Genomic DNA, 19,670 nt, shown 5'->3' with positions numbered 1-19,670 from the left:
TTCAGGTATGACCTAAATCAAATCCCTTACAGTTATACTATGTAAGTGAGAAATAGATTCAAGGGATTAGATCTGATAGACAGAGTGCCTGAAGAACTTCAGACTGAGGTTCATGACCTTGTGTTCGTGACCTTGTACAGGAGACAGGGATCAAGACCATCCCCAAGAAAAAGAAATGCAAAAAGGCAAAATGCTTGTCTGAGAAGGCCTTACAAATAGCTGAGAAAAAGAAGAGAAGCCAAAGGCAAAGGAGAAAAGGAAAGATATACCCATTTGAATGCAGAGTTCCAAAGAATAGAAAGGAGAGATTAGAAAGCCTTCCTCAGTGATCGATGCAAAGAAATAGAGGAAAACAATAGAATGGGAAAGACTAGAGATCTCTTCAAGAAAATTAGAGATACCAATGGAACATTTCATGCAAAGATGGTCTCAATAAAGGACAGAAGTGGTATGGACCTAACAGAAGCAGAAGATATTAAGAAAAGGTGTAAAGAATACACAGAAGAACTATACAAAAAACTTCTTCAGAACCCAGATAATCACGATGGTGTGGTCACTCATCTAGAGCTAGACATCCTGGAATGGGAAGTCAAGTGGGCCTTAGGAAGCATCACTATGAACAAAGCTAGTGGAGGTGATGGAATTCCAGTTAAGCTATTTCAAATCCTAAAAGATGATGCTGCGAAGGTGCTGCACTCAATATGCCAGCAAATTTGGAAAACTAAGTGGTGGCCACAGGACTGGAAAAGGTCAGTTTTCATTCCAACCCCAAAGAAACGTGATGCCAAAGAATGTTCAAACTACCACACAATTGCACTCATTTCAAACGCTAGCAAAGTAATGCTCAAAATCCTTCAAGCCAGGCTTCAGCAATATGTGAACTGTGAACTTCCAGATGTTCAAGCTGGATTTAGAAAAGGCAGAGGAACCAGAGATCAAATTGCCAACACCTGTTGGATCATCAAAAAAGCAAGACAGTTCCAGAAAAACATCTACTTCTGCTTTATTGACTATGCCAAAGCCTTTGACTGTGTGGATCACAACAAACTGTGGAAAATCCTTCAAGAGATGGGAATACCAGACTATCTGACCTGCCTCCTGAGAAATCTGTATGCAGGTTAGGAAGCAACAGTTAGAACCAGACATTGAACAACAGATAGGTTCCAAATCAAGGAAAGGAGTATGTCAAGGCTATATATTGCCACCCTGCTTATTTAACTTATATGCAGACTACATATTGCAAAATGCCAGGCTGGATGAAGCACAAGCTGGAATCAAGACTGCTGGGAGAAATATCAATAACCTCAGATATGTAGATGACACCACCCTTACGGCAGAAAGAGAAGAAGAACTAAAGAGCCTCTTGATGTAAGTGAAAGAAGAGAGTGAAAAAGTTGGCTTAAAGCTCAACATTTAGAAAACTAAGATCATGGCATCTGGCATGCCACTTCATGGCAAGTAGATGGGGAAACAATGGAAACGATGAGAGACTTTATTTTTTTTGGGGGGGGGGCGTTTCCAAGATCACTGCAGATGGTGACTACAGCCATGAAATTAAAAGACGTTTGCTCTTTGGAAGAAAAGTTATGACCAACCTAGACAGCATAGTTAAAAGCAGAAACGTTACTTTACCGACAAAGGTCCATCTAGTCAAAGCTATGGTTTTCCAGTAGTCATGTATGGATGTGAGAGTTGGACTATAAAAAAAGCTGCTCTTGCTGCTGCCCCTGCTAAGTTGCTTCAGTTGTGTCCGACTCTGTGTGACCCCATAGATGGCAGCCCACCAGGCTCCTCTGTCCCTGGGATTCTCCAGGCAAGAACACTGGAGTGGGTTGCCATTTCCTTCTCCAATGCATTGCCATTACCTTATCCAAAGAAAGCTGAGTGCTGAAGAATCGATGCTTTTGAACTGTGGTGTTGGAGAAGACTCTTGAGAGTCCCTTGGACTGCAAGGAGATCCAACCAGTCCTAAAGGAAAGTCCTAAAGGAAATTAGTCCTGAATATTCATTGGAAGGACTGATGCTGAAGCTGAAACTCCAATCCTTTGGCCACCTGATGTGAAGAACTGACTTACTAGAAAAGACCATGATGCTGGGAAAGACTGAAGGCAGGAAGAGAAGGGGACAACAGAGGATGAGATAGTTGGATGGCATCACCAACTTGATGTACATGAGTTTGAGTAAGCTCTGGGGGTTGGTGGTGGACAGGGAAGCCTGGCATGCTACAGTCCATGGGGTCACAAAGAGTCGGATACAACTGAGTGACTGAACCAAACTGAGCTGAACCAGTTTAGAGAAAACACCAGGGAAAAGAGGAGCATGAACTCGTGTTTTTGTGCTCACGAGGTACAAAATACCCAGAAGTGAGAAATCCTACGGAACAAAAACCTGACTTATTCAACAATATTATGCCATGGAAAAGAAGAATAGAGAATTAGAAGTCTCTTGAGAGACTTAATGTAATATAAGGACCTTGCTTGGATACTGATTCAAATGAAGTGTAAGAAAAAAGGTTTCTGAAAAAAATCTAGAAAATTTTACTACTAACTAGATATTTGATGATGCTAAGGAATTAGCATTTTAACTGTAAAACATTTTTTAAATCTGTTTTTGGACATAGATGTTGCTGAAATATTTGCTGCGAAACAATATGATATCATTCATTGATGGCTGGGGGAGAACTATACTGGGGCACAGAAAAAAATAGATTGGCAGAGAGATATGCCTTGAAGCTTGTGATGGGAAGGTTGGGGGATCTTATATACTAGTTTCTCTATTTTTCTGTTTGTTTAAAACTTTCCAATTTCAAGTTTGTAAATACATATATCAGCAAGAAAAGAAAAAGAGAGAGAGAGAATTGAGAAGGAGGAGGCTAGAGGAGAGAGAGAAGTGCTCAGAGGGGCTCACCTCACACCCAACTACTCTTCAAAACAAGAAGATTCAGTGAACTGTCAATTCCAATCTCAATACCAAGATTTGTGAGATCCCAGGACGTATTATTGAAATGGTGAAAGTTAAATCTGAAAAAGAATAAAGAAGAACAACAAAAGGAAAAAGAGGAGATTGCCAGGCCCCACTAAGGGTGGGCTGCTGAAAACCCCTCCTTCTATATTATGGCTTCCGGACAGGCCTGTCAGTGACCCCAGCGATATAAGGCCTCTGGATCCAGCAGAGCATTTGTCAACGTCTCTTGTGATCTCTGTAAAGAAGGTGGAAATTGTAGTTCGGGTGAGAGCTTGGCAGGGTGGATTGATGGCAGATGGAACATCCAGCCGCAGGAGGAGCCTGTGTTGGGCTGGGGCAGCGCTTCAGCCGAAGCAGAGGGACTCCTGTTCAAGATGCTCTTGTTCCTCATGATGACAAATGAAGATATACAAGTTGTGCCGGTCAAAGTGACAGAGGACAGAAAATCTAAAGGCCCACCTTTGAATACCTTTGATGACAGAGTGATTATTGCAACACATCTCAACATGCTACAACAGAAGCTATGTTAGCAAGCTGAAATATAACAGTATTTATTATCAAACAGCCAATCAGGGGAGTCAAGATGCAGAAAAGGCCAAAGCCTGTGGCTGATACACATGTGTGGGAGGGAAAGACTGCCTGTGGACCAGGTGCGCTTAGGGCCCTTGTAAGATACAGATGACTATAGTCCTCCTCTGGTTGGAGAAACACTGACTTGAAGATTTTCTCTTACTGTAAATTCCACAGGAGTCAATAATCTAAGCAGCTGCCAACACTGATTTGATTTTAACATACATTAAAACAATTACTTTCCAGAAGAGTGGATGAACACAGTCATGGCATCTAGCATTTAGTAAGCGCTTACTACATGTGGCATCATGCTAGGGACTACACACATGTTATCTTGCTACTAGAGACACTACACTCAGTCGTGTTCGACTCTTTGTGGCCCCATATACTGTAGCCCACCAGACTCCTCTGCCCAGTGGATTTTCCAGGCAAGAATACTGAAGTGGGTTGCCATTTCCTACTCCAGGGGATCTTCCCAACCCAGGGATTGAACCCATATCTCTTGTGTCTCCTCGTCGGCAAGAGGATTCTTTACCACCAGCACCAGCTGGGAAGCCCTGGTTTCTCTGAAGGTGGAATGATACTTCTGCCACTGAAGTTATCAGGCATGGTCTGTCAGAACCTTTCAAGGGACTGATAGAATAAACTACCTGTTTAGGTCTTTTGCCCACTTTTTGATTGCACTGTTTTTCTGGTGTTGAGGTATATGGGCTGCTTGTATATTTTGGAAATTAATCCTTTGCCAGCTGTCTCATTTGCTTTTATTTTCTCCCATTCGGAAGGTTGTTTTTTCACCTTGTTTATAGTTTCCTTTGTTGTGCAAAAGCTTTTAAGTTTAATTAGGTCCCACTTGTTTTTGTTTTTGTTTTTTTTTTTAATTTTCATTCCTTTGGGAGGTGGGTCACAGAGGATCTTGAAGAGATTTCTGCCTATGTTTCTTCTATGAGTTTTATAATTTCCAGTCTTATATTTAGGTCTTTAAACCATTTTGAGTTTATCTTTGTGTATGGTGGTAGGAAGTTTCATTCTTTTACATGTAGCTGCCCAGTTCTCCCAGCACCACTTATGGAAGAGACTATCTTTTCTCCCTTGTATATTCTTACCTCCTTTGTCAAAGATAAGGTGCCGACAGGTGTGTGGGTTTATCTCTGGGCTTTCTATCTTATCCAATACAACTCAATACCAGAAAAAAACCAACCCAATCAAAAAGTGGGCAAAATATCTAAACAGACACTTTTCCAAAGAAGACATACAAATGGCTAATAAAAACATGAGAAGATGCTCAACACTGATTATTATTAGAGAAATGCAAATCAAAATTACAATGAGTTGCCACCTCACACTGGTCAGAATGTCATCATCAAAAAATCCACAAACAGTAAAAGCTGGAGAGGGTGTGGAGAAAAGGAAACCCTCTTGCGCTGTTGGTGGGAATGTAAATTGATACAGCCACTATGGAAGACAGTATGGAGATTCCTTAAAAAGCTAGGAATAAAATTGCCATCTGACCCAATAATCACACTACTAGGCATATACCCTAAGGAAACCACAGTTGAAAAAGACACATGTACCCAATGTTTACTGCAGCACTATTTACAATAGCTAGAACATGGAAGCACCCTGTCCATCAACGGATGAATGGATAAAGAAGCTGTGGTACATATATATAATGGAATTTTACTCAGCCATAAAAAGGAATGCATTTGAGTCAATTCTAATGAAGTGGTTGAACCTAGAGATTATTATACAGGGTGAATGTGAAAGTCAGTCAGTTGTGTCTAACTCTTTGCAACCCCATGGACTGTAGCCTGCCAAGCTCCTCTGTCCATGGAATTCTCTAGGCAAGAATACTGGAGTGGGTGGCCATTCCCTTCCCCAGGGGATCTTCCCAACCCAGGCATGAAATCCAGGTCTTCCACATTGCAGGCGGATTCTTTACTGTCTGAGCCACCAGGGAAGCCCAGCAATACTGACGTGGGTACCCTGTCCCTTCTCCAGGGGATCTTCCTGACGCAGGAATCAGACCAGGGTCTCCTGCACTGCAGGCAGATTCTTTATCAGCTGAGATACCCTACAGAGTGAAGTAAGTCAGAAAGAGAAAAACAAATATCGTATATTAACACACACACACACACATATATATATGGAATCTAAAAAGATGGCATTAATGATCCTACTTGCAAGGCAGCAATGGAGATGCAGACAGAGAGAACAGACTTATGGACATGGAAGGCAGGGAGGAAGAAGAGGGTGGGACGAATGGAGAGAGTCGCATGGAGACATATACACCACCATATGTAAAATAGACAGTCATGGGAATTTGATGCAGGACTCGGGGAACTCAAACCAGGGCTCTGTAACAACCTAGAGGGGTGGGATGGAGTGAGCCGTAGGAGAGAAGTTCAAGAGCAAGGGACCACATGTATACCTATGGCTGATTCATGTTGATGTTTGGCAGAAACCATGCTGTGACCAATTATCCTTCCATTAAAAAAAACCAAAACACCCAACTATCTGATCCCTCTGGTTGAGTGTATCCAGACATCTGCTAAGGGGACCAACTTATGGACCAATGGCTAGAGCAGGAAATCTTCATGAGAAGCAGGAAGGCCAGAGTCCTGGGCAGAGGTAAAATTTTAAACTTCATAAAAATGTAAAGAGCATGAGACCCAGAATGCCAGGAGATTGACTGAATCTAGCAGAGACTGGAAATGGACACTCAAGTTGGAGGTTGGAAAAAGAGAGTTTGTAGTCAGAAAATAGGAAATAAAGAAAAGTAACGGAGAGCTGGATCTCAAGGTTTGGAGAGTGGGTGGAGGATGGCAGAAGAGGCCTCAGCAGTAAAAACACACCGCGACGACTGTATGCAGGGTACCGGGTGTGCCGGAGGAGCGGGGAAGCACGCCGGAGAGAAGTCAGCCCGGTCTCGAACAGGAAGCTGACAGAAACACTGAAGCATCGAGTGAAGGATACGGATTAGTGTGAACAGTCAGGCTCCTTCTGAAGCTAAGACTGTTGGTTTGCATGCCGGGAGTCACGTGGTAAAGGACGATCAGTCTGCAGGTAATTAAAACCAGAAGTGCTCCTCATGTTCCTCTGCGTGCTATATGAGTCTTGACAGAGTGAGGATGTTTCTGCCCTCAGATAAATTCTAATGAACAGCAGTCCCTGAGTGCCGGCTTCAGGCCATGATGACACTTGCGCAGGGAAGCAGGCTCCATGGTCTTACACATCGGCTCACCACCTGGTTTTGAAAACGTTCATTTCATAATTAAAATCCATGTCTGATAAACAACCCAGCACTAAGGAACCATAGCATGTGTCTACCAGGCTGGTAAAGTGAAAGTGAAGTGAAGTCACTCAGTCGTGTCCAACTCTTTGCAATCGTGGACTGTAGCCCACAAAGCTCCTCCGTCCATGGGATTCTCCAGGCAAAAATACTGGAGTGTGTTGCCATTTCCTTCTCCAGGAAAACTGAGTTTGATACATAGAAATCACCTTACATTTATCTATCTATCCATCCATCCATCTATCCATTCATCCAGGCTACTGGGGTACATTATGAAAAAATAATACAGACAAAAAGTTGAGATAAAACTGGTGATGAATGCACGTATAACTCAATAAAGGAAGCTTCATCTTGGATCCTCAAAAGGACAAGGGCATTGGCTGCGTTTGTGGCAAGTCAGTTAGTCAAGTGAGTCACTGACCTCATGAGGGGGATGAAAAAATAGATGGAACTGTAGTGATCTTTCAGAGACCCAGAATGACCCAGTTTGACTAATCAGATAGCAGGTCTATTTTGTACTCAAAGAGACAGGCCACACTAAATCATCATGCCTGGGGCCTTCACCATTAGCCATCAGGGGCTGGTCCTTCCCTATTGTTTATGGAGTGGCCAGTGAGCCAGACCTCTCAGATGTACACAGAACATTAATCTAGGAAAGGATATGAAATTTAAACCCACATTAAGATACAGGTCAGTCGGTGGGGAGTATGATTCATGCCCTCAGCTTAAAACCTTTCAGGAGCAACGCAGGTAGACCGTGGAATCTGTTATCCTACACCCCTTGATGTTGGCCCTCCTGTGATGCAGGTGGGTGAGCAAAACTGAATGAACTCCCAAGCTCAAAACTGGCCCAAAAGTTCAAAGAGGAGATATAGATTGAGACCAAAACTCCCATCCCTGCTTTGAACTATACATTTTGTAGTTGGAAGTGGTCTTAGAAATTATCTAAACCAATTTCTCATCATATAGTTGGGAAAACTGATTCCATAAAGGAAAATGTACATATCTCCTGGCCATTTATTTCTATGACAGAGCATTTAGACAATGTACCCAGTGAAAAAGAATGGGAAACATAGAATTTGGGCTTGCAGAATTTTATTTTTGAAATCCTGCCACAGAATAATTGCTGTATCAAGGAAGAAACACTATGGGTCAGGAATTCTATGATCTGGACCCAGCAGCATCTTCACTAGCTCTGGAACCTTCTCTAGAGTCCCTTTCTGATTTTCTCTCTTTATTCCAAAACCTGTCAGAATTCAGAGCACATGGTTAGGTTAAAAAAATGTTTGATGAATGAATAAATGCACTTAAGCTCTAAATTTCCATACTTCTCTGCATAGCAATAAGGAAAAAAGCACTCTTTAAAAGGGAAGACTTCATTTATCAGAATATGAATATATTCAAATTCCTGGATTTGTGTTAAGATAAATGCACAGTAATTTTGCTAAAAATACTTCCAAAAAACCAATTAACTTAAGGACACCGTTGATGCCCTTAAGAGATATTCATTCATATCATTCAATTGAGGAAGAGGAGCACTGCATTTTTATTCACTGGAGAGTTAAGACCCCTGGGGACAGCTTTAAAAATTGATGTCCCTTTGAGCTTCCTGTACCCTTACTTCTCAAAGTGAGGTCCCTGGATCACCAGCAGAAGCAGCAGTATTATCTGGGTGCTTGAGCAATTTGCAAAGGTTCAAGCTCAACCCTGAGCTTTTTTTTGGATAACTGCTTTACAATATTGGTTTGATTTCTGCCATACATCAACATGAATTAGCCATAAGTATACATTACTTTGCCAACAAAGGTCCGTCTAGTCAAGGCTATGGTTTTTCCAGTGGTCATGTATGGATGTGAGAGTTGGACTGTGAAGAAAGCTGAGCGTCAAAGAATTGATGCTTTTGAACTGTGGTGTTGGAGAAGACTCTTGAGAGTCCCTTGGACTGCAAGGAGATCCAACCAATCCATTCTGAAGGAGATCAGCCCTGGGTGTTCTTTGGAAGGAATGATGCTAAAGCTGAAACTCCAGTACTTTGGCCACCTCATGTGAAGAGTTGACTCATTGGAAAAGACTCTGATGCTGGGAGGGATTGGGGGCAGGAGGAGAAGGGGACGACAGAGGATGAGATGGCTGGATGGCATCACCGACTCAATGGACATGAGTTTGGGTAAACTCTGGGAGTTGGTGATGGACAGGGAGGCCTGGCATGCTGCGATTCATGGGGTCGCAAAGAGTCGGACACAGCTGAGCGACTGAACTGAACTGATACATATGTACACTCCCTCTTGAACCACCCTCCCAGCTCCCACCCTTTCCCACCAACCTGGGTTTGAATTTGTTTTCTAGCCAACCCTGGGTTTGAATTTGCATTACAACAAGAAGGTGATTTGCCTGCTAGCTACAGTTAGGGAAATGCTGCCCTGGGTCAGTCCAGCAGGCTGAGATGCTCAGGAGACATAACATCCACTCTGCAGTATATAGTTCCCTCTGCCTTGTCTGAAGAACCTGCCCTGGGTATTGCCTACCTAAACACCTAAGGATAAATTCCCAGTGAAACAAACTTCAGGAAGCCTTCAGAACACGTCCCTCTTAATTATTCGACTGAACCGTATGAAATCACTGGCACTCCATGTCTTTGAACCACAGAAATGGCCATTTCATATATTTCAATGGCTTGTAATGCACCAAACTTTGTGTTAAGTGCTTTAACTCTGATTATTCTAATCCACAGACTCCTCTATGAGGTCAATATTAAGTCCATTTTGCAGTTGGGGAAGTGAAGGACTAAAAAAGTCACATTCCCAAAGTTACACAGACGGGAATGAAAAGGTTCACATTCATATTCGACCCTGGCCCCAAGGAGGCCCAGCATTTCTCAAGGTGTGATCCTCAGACCATAACATGGGAAACTGATTAAAATGCATATTCTAGATACCATCCTGGACATATTGAATCTGGATCTCTGGTGTTGGGGACTAAGACTCTGTATTGTATCGAATCCTACTCTTTATATACACTACTTCCTCTCGAAGCAGGTGGTGAATGGCCATTAACATAAAAGTCTAACTCATGCCAAGGCAGAGGGACCAGGTACCCAATTTCCCCAGGAAAGTCATGGTTTACAGACATTGCTTATGGTCACGGTACAGCTTCTGCGAGCTCCTCATTTGATTCTCAGAAGTGTTCAGGTTTGGATGATAAGTTATATGGTCACCTTATGTTAGGGGGCAAACTGGGTTGGGTTTCTCCCAAGAGAGCATCAGCGCTCTGTCCCCATCGGGCAGCTCTCCCGAGGTTCCCAGCGCGCGGGGCAGGCCTGGGTCTGTCCAATGTCCCGAGCTTCCCAGCGCGCAGGGCAGGCCTGGGTCTGTCCAGTGTCCCAAGCTTCCCGGTGCGCAGGGCAGGCCTGGGTCTGTCCAGTGTCCCGAGCCTCCCTCTCCCCTCCCCCAGCCCCGGCCTCAGGGGCCCACAGCCCCAGGCCAGCATGGCAGGCAGGTCTCCAGCCGACCTGAGGCATTCACACAGGGAGGGCCACGCGGGCATGTTGGAAACCTCTGAGCTGTTCTGACCTGCACTCCACTGAGAACACTGTCTCTTTTCCATGTGTCATCCTATGGGGTAACCTTGCCTGAGAACTTTCTCCTTGACAACACAGGTGGGTTCCTACCAGGCCACTAGAACTGGCAAAGTCTCACTCTTCTCTGGATCCCAGTGTGGGACCCAGGGCCAGGCACTAGTGAAATTCCAACAGGTATTTGCCAATAGTCCAAATGATTAAATTAATGCAGTTCTCAGATTACTGTCCCAAGAGCAGGTTTTGACAAATTAAGGAGAAAGGAAAATTAGAAAACTAGTGGGTAGGGAATGTGATTTTATCAAGGCCTTAAGGGAGTTCAGAAAAGAAAAAAGGCCATAGAGTACAAAGTCAGGATACCAAAAAAAAAAAAACAAAACCAAAACCCAACCTTATCTTTAAAGAATATGTTAGCTTCACTATCAAATAACATAATCAGTATTAGTTCAATTCAGTCACTCAATCGTGTCTGACTCTTTGCAACCCCATGAACTGCAGCACACCAGGCCTCCCTGTCCATCACCAACTCCCGGAGCTTACTCAAACTCATGTCCATTGAGTTGGTAATGCCATCCAACCATCTCATCCTCTATTGTCCCCTTCTTCTCCTGCCTTCAATCTTTCCCAGCATAAGGGTCTTTTCCAATCTAGGGTCTTTTCGCATCAGGTGGCCAAAGGATTGGAGTTTCAGCTTCAACATCAGTCCTTCCAGTGAATATTCAGGACTGATATCCTTTAGGATGGACTGGTTGGATCTCCTTGCAGTCCAGCAGACTCTCAAGAGTCTTCTCCAACATCACAGTTCAAAAGCATCAGTTCTTCAGTGCTCACCTTTCTTTATAGTCCAACTCTCACATCCATACATGACTGCTGGAAAAACCATAGCTTTGATTAGTGGATCTTTGTTGGCAAAGTAATCAAATCAATATATTCTCCTTCAATCTCTGGATACCTTTTCAGGTAAACTGTGTCTACATTTAAAACAATGGGTTTAATTATGAATGCACTATGGAACACCCAAAAAGTCTGGAAAAACAAAGAAAACTATTTTCCTTTTCAGATTAATGTTGCATTAAATTTACAGGAATTTTATCTGCAAATATGCCTGGAGGCTACAGAAAATGTAACTTACACACTGTTTAAAAATAAATTTATCTTACATGTGATGATTGATTTTTATATATCAACTTGACTGGACTATGTGGTGCCCGTAGTCTGGGTCTTTCTGGAGGAGATGAGCATCTGAATCTACAGAGTAGAGCAGATTGCCCTACCCAGGGTGGGTGGGCCTGTCCCGGTCAAGGGAAGACCTGAAGAGAACACCAAGGCTGAGTAACAGGGACACCTCCTGCCTGCCTGCCTGAGCTGTGACATCAGTCTTCTCCTGCCCTCAGGCTGGAACCTACACCATCAGTTTTCCTGGGTCTCAGGCCCCTGGACTTGGCTGGATTTCATCTACACCGCTGGCTCTCCTTGTTCTCCAGTTTGCTAACTGTAGATCTTTGGACATCTCAATGCCCACAATCACGTGAGCCCACTCTTTATGATAAAGCCCTTGGCTCACATGATTACAGAGGCTGATACGTGACAATATCTGCAATTAGCAAGACCCAGAGAGCCAGAGGTCCATCCAGCAGTAGTCCATGTACTAAGGCCTAAGCACATATACCTACATCTGCCTACCCTCAGGTCCAGAGCAAAATTCAAAATTGCTATAATTCAACCTTTTCTAATATATGTTCAGCCAATCAATATACCACTCACCCACTCCCAAAACATTTTAGAGGTCAGATAAGTGAGAGAAACGCTAGATAGAGGAAAACATGCAGCCTGAACCCCTGAGATGAGTACACACAAGTGAGCCTCAAAGAGAGGAACGTGGTTCTTCTCTGATGCTTTTGATCGCTTGTTTCCCCTTCCTCCACCATCCTCGTTTTACCCTCACAAGACTGAGATTCCAAGAAAAACACCAGGGAAAAGCTGTGCCCAATTCATCCAGAACAGCCAGTTCCAAAGCAGAAAGCAGCAGCCAGGGGCAGTGGGGCTCTGAGATGCCGCCCACGTATGGCACCCTAGGACATGCACGGCTCCTTCCATTCAAATCCCAAAGAGCTTGTACCTGTCTGTGGGCTCCACTTTTGTCATCACAATACAATATTTTATCTCTTCCTGTAAAAATCTGCTTTGTTTGGGACTAAAGGTCAATATAAAGCACAATGACTGTGATTCATGGCTCTTGGCTTACCAGCTGTGTGACCTCAGGCGAGGTGCTAACTTCTCTGTGCCTCACCCCTCTATCTGCAAAATGGAGAAGATAATAGTTGTTGTAAGGATTAAGTGAATTAATGCATGTATAGTCTTAATATAGAGTTGTGCTGTCTCATAGAGTAGCTATCAGCCACATGTGGTGATTTCCAAAAAGTTAATGAAAATGAGGTTCTCAAGGCAAGAATACTGAAGTGGCTTGCCATTCCCCTCTCCAGTGGGCCACATTCGGTCAGACCTCTCCACCATGAACTGTCCATCTTGGGTGGCCCCACAGGGCATGGCTTAGTTTCATTGAGTTAAACAAGGCTGTGGTCTATGTGCTCAACATTCAGAAAACTAAGATCATGGCATCTGGTCCCATCACTTCATGGGAAATAGATGGGAAACAGTGGAAACAGTGGCAGGCTTTATTTTGGGGGGCTCCAAAATCACTGCAGATGGTGACTGCGGCCATGAAATTAAAAGACGCTTACTCCTTGGAAGGAAAGTTATGACCAACCTAGACAGCATATTCAAAAGCAGAGACATTACTTTGCCAACAAAGGTTCGTCTAGTCAAGGCTTTGGTTTTTCCTGTGGTCATGTATGGATGTGAGAGTTGGACTGTGAAGAAAGCTGAGCACCAAAGAATTGATGCTTTTGAACTGTGGTGTTGGAGAAGACTCTTGAGAGTCCCTTGGACTGCAAGGAGATCCAACCAATCCATTCTGAAGGAGATCAGCCCTGGGTGTTCTTTGGAAGGACTGATGTTAAAGCTGAAACTCCAATCCTTGGCCACCTGATGCGAAGAGCTGTCTCATTTGAAAAGACCCTGAGGCTGGGAAAGATTGAGGGCAGGAGGAGAAGGGGACGACAGAGGATGAGATGGTTGGATGGCATTACCGACTCAATGGACATGAGTTTGGGTGAACTCCAGGGGTTGGTGATGGACAGGGAGGCCTGGCGTGCTGCAGTTCATGGGGTCGCAAAGAGTCGGACATGACTGAGCGACTGAACTGAATGAAAATGAAATTAAAGTTCAGGTCTTTGGTTGTACGAGTCATGTTTTAAGTGCATCATGGCCATGTATGATAGGCAGCCACCATACTGGATGGTACAGAAGAGATGTTTCCATTGTCAGGATGTTGTACAGTCTGAACACCCAGCAAGTACTGAATAAGGGCTAGTTTTTATTTTCCCAAAGCCTGCACAGATCAGGTTCATTGTTTAGCTCCTCAACTCATCAGTCAGGTCCCCTCCTAGGGGTCTAACACAAACTATGGGGCTCAGTCACTCTGCCCTCTCTTCTTTTTGTCTTGTTTCTGCCCCCTTCCGTTACGTCTCTCATCCTTCCTTCCTCGTCCCCCCCTCCCTCTCTCTCATCTTCCTCTCTCCCTCCCTCCCTCCCTCCATCCTGCCCTCTTTCTCTTCCTCCTTCCTTTACTTTTTCCCTCCCTCCTCCCTTCTTTTCCTTTCTCCCTGCCCCCGCCTTTTTCTCCAACAGGAGGACCACCAGAGGTCCCTGGTCCCTTACCATGATCCGGTAGCCGGACCTTTGCTGTTGTGTACTCCTAGTAACATATCCTGCTCTCTGCGTTCACTGCCCCAGGGTCACTGTTGGCATCTGTGCCCGAGATGCTGTCGTACCACCTCTGGGAGGCCCTGACTTTGTGAGTCAGAGAGCTGAGCCTATCTGTCCACCAACTACATCCTTTCTCTCTATCAAAGTGAAAGACTTTGACAGAGATAAATGTGCACCTGCTAAATTATTTATAGTAGCAAATGTCGCCGTAACGGGATCAGTCAAGCACCATCGCCATACGCTGCTGCCTCGGCCTCAGAGAAACAGGCTAAAGGGAACTTTCTGTTGGTAATTCTGGTTGTGACAGGATGTGACCACCATTCCTTCCTAAAAGAATCATAATGGATATCGATTCTTAGTCCTGGAGTTTGGCTCGTTAAAAACCACAAATAGAATTCTATGGGGAACGAGCTATATTGATTGGTTCATTTTGCTTTATGGGTTTGTTTCCTATGTAACACGTAATTGTATATTACAGTTGCTATAATACACAAGAATTAAAGACCTAATTTGGCTAAATAAGAATTGACTTATAAATTATGAAACATTCTCTCTCATCAAACTCCTGGATAATTAAACAAGATTTTAGCGAGTGCTATCTTGGTAGATTGTTTTGTATTTGGGGTGGGAGCTGAAAGACTGGGAACCTTTTTTTTTTTTTTTTCCTCCTGTTAAAAAGTAACTTTCTGAGCACTTAAGCCAGTGGTAATGAGTTTAGGGATTTCAGACAAGGCTGTTAAATTTTTGCCGAGGTCTATTAAGCTGTCTTTTCTTCCACATTATTTCGCTTCTTAAATCTCAAAATGAATTGCCATCAGTGGCATGGTGGCAAGGGCACAGGTTCTGGCAGTAATTAGACTTAAATTCTAACTCTGCCTCTCCCTCCTCATTTTAGTAGGTAGGCTGTCCTTCCACACACCTGGCTTTCAGCACTTAACCATGTGCAGACACTTAACATGTCTTGGTCCATGTGAAGTGAGCAGATACGATGCACAGAATAACTGGAAAAGCGTCTGCATTCTTGGGCTTGCCCTTCATAAGAACATGCTTATATTAGCATCTGGTCCCAGGAGGAGGAAAAATACCTGGAGGAGAGCCACCCCTAGCCAGGTTCAGCTTAGACATCTGACTTAGCCCAAAAGTGTATCTGTGGACTGAAAAAGTGATAATCGTTGTATAGTGCTGGGTTGTATCACAGCTAACCGACACACCTGTCAAGCATCCTTTATCCACCACCTTCTCCCTTTGTCAAGGGGGATGGCTCTCTCTCAGCACTGCCCTGAGGGATGAGAAAGACACCAACAAGAATAAAGAGACCAACAAGAACATCACCACCACCACCAAAAAAATCCACTGGGTCTGTGTGCTGAATGGATATGAACACACCCAGTGCACAACAGAGCTTTCTACCAGCAAGAGTCGGGTTTGTAGAGATAGGCAAGCATCTGTGGTTCCCGAGCAGCAACTGCCTGGGAGACTAAGAACACAGCCCTTCTACCGTGAAACATATGCCAGGGAAAGTTGTTGCTAAAATAGGATACATCATTAGAAAATAAGATAACAGACAGGAAGAGGAAGGATATGCCTAAAACTCAGATGCAAGTGATCTTTAAGGATCCAGCTGAATCCAAAACCAAAAGATGAGCAGAAAGCCCAAGATTCATTTATGTGTTTTTATTTTCCTTTGTTTAAATCACAGGGAATATGAGCATCCTATGTGACTCCCTTAATGGTAGATGTGCAGCGGCTGAGGGGGTCATCGAGGTAGATGAGCTGCGTAGGCCCACTCCTTCAGTCATGGGCAGTAAAACTGGAGGCGGACCTGCACCCCCCAGGGAGCCCCTGTGCTTCAGCACAGAGCACGGAGGGAGCCAAAGAGCTGAGAGAGCAGGGGGCTGGAAAAGGGATGCACGGGGAGGTGGCCTTCAGGACCAGAGGCTCGGGCTGAGCAAGGAGAGCACGGCTTAAACAAAGGAAAGAAGAACCTTTCTGTACTGAAAGGCGTTAGCCATTAAGTCCTCGAGTCCCTGTCTTATTTGATACTGACCAGTGATGGAGTTTCTTTATCTTTATCTTTGCCTCTGTGGGTACCACTAAGGTCTTTTGATTGATATTGGTAGCAAGTATGCAGCAATTGAAGAAAGATCCTACAAGACTGATGGCTGAAGGGTGGCTGGAGTGATTCAGTGTTGATAAATGTCTGATACAATGCTTCAAGAAAATTAGTTCACATCCATAATGCTTTACAAGTAACAAAATCATAACAGCTATTATCTCCTTAAAAAAAATCCTGAAAATTTGTGTGAAAGAGGATATATAATACAGGATAATTCATAGCTAGTTTTATGAACAGTGTTTAGAAAGCTATAATAATACAAAATGCTAATGTAACCAGAAATTGTGACATAGCCATATTAAGAAAGATGGGGGAGAAGAATTTAGAAAGCACACGTGGAATATAAAATCAATGGACCTAGAGAGCGTCACACAGAGTGAAGTAAGTCAAAAAGAGAAAAACATCATATATTAGCACATACATGTGGAATCTAGAAAAATGGTAGAGATGAACATATTTGCAAAACAGAAACAGAGACACAGATATAGAGAAGAAATGTATGGACACCAAGGGGAGAAAAAGAAGGTAGGATTAAATGGGAGACAAACACTCACAGTCAAAGCCACGGTCTTTCTGGCAGTTATATACAGATGTGGGAGTTGGATCATAAAGAAGGCCGAACACTGATGAATTGATGCTTTCAAACTGTGGTGCTGGAGAAGACTCTTGAGAGTTCCTTGGACTGCAAGGAGATCCAACCAGTCCATCCTAAGGGAAATCAACCCTGAATATTCATTGGAAGGACTAATGCTGAAGTTCCAATACTTTGGCCATTTTGTGCAAAGAGCTGATTCACTGGAAAAGATCCTGATGATGAGAAAGATTGAAGGCAAAGGAAGAAGAGGGTAGCAAAGGATAAGATGGTTGAATAGCATCACTGATTCAAAAGACATGAACTTGGGTGAACTCTGGGAGATGGTGAGGGACAGGGAGGCCTGGCGTGCTGCAGTGCAGGGGGGCACAAAGAGTCAGAAACAACTTCGTGATTGAACAATGATAGAAACTGTAAAACAACTATACTTTAATAAACACATTTTAAAAGATTAATGAACTTATAAATTGCAGTTTAAGCATATGATTTAGAAAAGTGGAGGTAAATAAGAGAAGAAAAAGTAAAAGAAAGAATTAAGACCAGTTCCCCCTGGGGAGTGGGACTCCTGGGTGGAGAGAAGTGCTGTTTTTCATGATAAACACTGTAGAAACACCACTTGACTTTTAGGACTCTGACTCCTATTATTATGATAAAGGAAATTAATCATCTATGCAGAAGCAAACAAAACAAACTGGTTCTATAATGACAAGTTCTGGGCAGCACTTGAAAAGAGTTGGGAAAAAGGAAGAAAAAAATGAAATGCCAACCTATTCAAGCACAGCTTCTGCATTCTTCCACTCAGACCCACACATGCATTTCTGTTCTCACTGCTTAGAGAAGATTTGCCAGAGCAGGAAAATACCCAAGAAGAGGTTGCATTAATCCAGCAGTAAACCTGCCTCACCCTAAACCGACAACCTGCTGTGAAGACACTGGCCCTCCCACTATCCTAAAGCAAGACTAGGAATGATATCTGTCTTGAAGGGTGAAGCTTGATGACGACATTATCAACATTCAACGTCATGAAAGTTCTGCCAAGAAGAATAAACACTGTGTCAAAGGGGCAGAGAAAAGAACAGGGGACAAGAACAACCCTAAGCTCTTCTCAAAAGTATTGATGGAGAGAAGTCAGGACAAATGCATTCAACCAGCTCTGTCAATTACAAAGCTAAATTAATGTAAAAATCTGCAATATTTCATCAAGAAACACTCACTTGGTGAATTGACTGATCCACTCAACACATGCAATGTGAGTCAGTATCAATAAATATTATGTTGAGTGGAAGGAGCCAGACACAAGAGTATATAACCACACTTGTTTTTCCTGCCATTGTTCTCTAAACTGTACATGTATGATTCACATACTCTTCTAGAATGATATATTTCCTAAGTGGAACCATTCTGAGGTTTACTCTTATAATATTTCTGGAATATAATTCTTCTAAGAATACTCCTACCTATGGAGGTCATCGGGCAACCCTGGTGGCTCAGATGGTAAAGAGTCTTCCTGTAATGCAGGAGATCTGGGTTCGATCCCTGGGTTAGGAAGATCCCCTGGAGAAGGGCATGGCAACCCACTCTAATACTCTTGCCTGGAGCATCCCACAAAGGAGCCTGGCGGGCTTCAGTCCATTGGGTTACAAAGAATCAGATACGACTGAAGCAACTGAGCACGCACTCACCCATGGAGTTTATTAATGGTTATTGAAAACCTCCTGTGCTGTAGCTGTGTTATAAGTATCATTATCTTTATACTCAGAGTAGCACCGAATTAGATTATCATGGTTCTAATTTAAAAATTAGACAACTGAGGCTCAGAAGGATGAATTCCCCTTGCCCAAGATCCAGACAGCCATGCAGATCTACTTGACTTCAGGGTCCTGGCTCTTTTGACAGCATCAGATTGTGGTAATTATTATTAGTAATTTTTTTTAGCAGCACTGTGAAGCCTATGGGATCATAGTTCCCCAACCAGGGATTGAACACACGTCCTCAGCACTGGAAACACGGAGTCTGAACCACTGGACTGCCAGGGAAGTCCTCAATTCCTTTATTAAGAGGTGTTTCTAAGAGGAAACAAAGGATTGCTTGGAGTTGTGTGCAGAACATGAACAGGAAAGGCAGGTGAAGCCTAGAGTGGATGGCAGTGGGGCTGCCTCTCTGGAGGTGCCCAGCACTGTCTTCAGCATTGCTTCTTCTCCCATCATCTTCCACTCTTTCGGATAATGATGTGCCCAGATGCTTTGAGAAGTTCCATCCTAGAAATTAACTTTGACAGTGATACAGAAACATTTGTCCTTCCCAGTGGGAAGCTAAATGAGAAAACAACTGATCAATGATGAGGAGAAGCCAAGAACGAACAAAACTGGAAAGTGATGATTCAAACTGCGGGGTGTCTTAGATGAATTATGTAAGATATTCCACATGCACTAGGATTTGACTGTTGCCAAAGAAAGTAAGTAGAACCTCTGTGATTTATTTAAGAGATTGTTTAAATTCACTTGATCCATGGCTAAGGCTCCAGAGGTGATATGACCCAGCCAGAACTGCTCCTCTTTCTGGAGTAAAAAGGAGAAAGAGGTAACTCAAGTTTCCTTCTGATCACAAAAGAATGGCTAGAGATTCTTTTAAAAATCTCTTTAGGTTGGATAAATGGTGAGAAAACAGAATCTGCTCTCTCCGGAGTCAGTTTCATTTTTAAAAGCATCACAATGAAGCCTGCAGTAGGGAGATCACT

Source organism: Bos indicus x Bos taurus, chromosome 22 (genome assembly GCF_003369695.1).
Source record: "Bos indicus x Bos taurus breed Angus x Brahman F1 hybrid chromosome 22, Bos_hybrid_MaternalHap_v2.0, whole genome shotgun sequence".
In the NCBI taxonomy this organism is placed as follows: domain Eukaryota; kingdom Metazoa; phylum Chordata; class Mammalia; order Artiodactyla; family Bovidae; genus Bos; species Bos indicus x Bos taurus.
Note: the sequence above shows the minus strand (reverse complement) of the source record.